The following is a 2,024-nucleotide window of genomic DNA, read 5'->3' as shown; positions in this document are numbered from 1 at the left end:
TTCAAGTGCGTACTTGTTAGTTAAACCTATGGTTAAAATGTGGCACTAAATACGACTAGTAAGTAGTATAGTAGCAGTACTAGTATACGTCGGTCAAATTATTCATCATGTCCACACATTGAATTGACGTGACAACACGCTACACGTGAGGTGACACAAGAATCCCAGTGGCGTGTTCGGGTATTCTGGACTTCGGATTTGTTGTACCACTTATCTGTCAAAATCTTTCATCATTCACTTAAAACAGTCGATTGATCATACATTGAGTACCATATAACTGGAATTACCGATGCAAGTCGAAGAAGGATTGGCCGGTGTTGTCGACTGGCGTCAAGTTAGATCCTATGGATCAGGAGCTGATCGAGCATCTTGAGGCCAAAGTGAGTGCTGACAGCGCGAGATCTCACCCTCTCATCGATTTGTTCATACCAACCATCGACAGCGAGCACGACATATGCTACACCCAACCTGAGAAACTTCCAGGTAAGACACCGATCGGTCGTCTACTTGCACAAACATATTCCTTTGTTTATAGCTCTATTTTTCTTTTTAGACGCAGACCTAGTGAAGCAATTACAATTTGACAGTTAATAAAAAGTGAAGCAAGTGACTACAACATGCCAAAGATGTTATGAAAATGCCAACTTCATACACTAAAACCTGTATTCGACAATACTGCAGGTATCACACTGAGTGGCCTAAGGAAGAATTTCTTCCAGCGCAATTCCAGGGCATTCAAAAGGGGCACGTGGATGCGTCGCAAGATACAGTCGGAGTGCGGCATGCACGCGATGTGGCACGAGACCGACAATACCTTGCAGCAAAAAGGTTCTGGTGCTGCACACCAACGAGAACTTCGACCAGCAGAGCACCAACTGGGTGATCCACCAGTACCACCTTGGGGACTTGGAGCAAGAGAAGGAGCGGGAGCTGGTCCTCTACAAGATTTTCTACCAGACGAACACTAGGGCTAGGAGTAAAAAGATTATAAGTTAGTTTGGTATTGGTAGTTGTACGTACTACCTTGTCGTCTGCAAGTTGGTATTGTTGTTAACGATCTTTTGGTATGAACTTGCATTTGCTTCCAACCATCATGCCGAGAGTCGACGTGGATATAAAGTTGAATCATTTGTTTCGAAACGAATTTTCAGGCACCTGATTTTTATTTGATGGGTAGCATAAGCACCTGCCGTTCGAATTCCCGGTTCTCCATTTCTTCGAAACAAGTGCATGCACTTATTATCATGATGAAAAAACAATATCCCTGTTGCATCCCAGTTATCAGTTTGTACTTGTAGAATTCTCTCATTTATTGAGAATGTATATTGTTTTTTCAGGTCGAGCAAGTTTCAACTGGGCTGTAGACTGCCCAGGCTTGGTTTTGTTTTTAGCAGGCCCAGCCCATGACGACAATGGGGCACAAAGATCCAGCAGGTATCTACTGGCCTCTGGCCCACTAGCGTTAGTTATATTTTGTCTTACAACATCCGCAAGCAGTTTTTTTACTGAATCAAACACACAGCGCAGTTCTATTTTCCTCTTGAAACGCATGTCCTACATCCGTTTTCTAATCTCTACCTATAGTTTTACTAGTTCATATACTCGTATCATTATATTGAAAATACATAAAATTCCCTTTTCATATTTACATCCTTATTTTTGTTGTTGTTTTCCCTCCCAGCGCTGATTTTTTTACCACTGGTTTTCCCTTAAACCAACTCAATTGTCCCACGTATTATTTTCTTACAAAAACAAAACGTTTTTGGAAAATCAATAAGTTCTTAAAAAATGTTTATCATTTCGGATTACAACAGTTTGGACTCCACCGAAATATGCAAAATAAGGTTGAACTTTTTGACCATGGTCCTGGGCAGAAAATGGGTTGTAATAAATTACTTAAGAATTAGCAAATGGGCTGCAAATTATAAAAAAAATAGCAAATGGGCTCTGTGTTGTGTGCCATATATTTGGAGGCTGACTTGTGGGCCTACTAAGTTCATGCGTACACAAGGTTTCTCAAAAAA

The sequence above is a fragment of the Triticum dicoccoides genome, chromosome 1B (genome assembly GCF_002162155.2).
Source record: "Triticum dicoccoides isolate Atlit2015 ecotype Zavitan chromosome 1B, WEW_v2.0, whole genome shotgun sequence".
NCBI lineage: Eukaryota > Viridiplantae > Streptophyta > Magnoliopsida > Poales > Poaceae > Triticum > Triticum dicoccoides.
Note: the sequence above shows the minus strand (reverse complement) of the source record.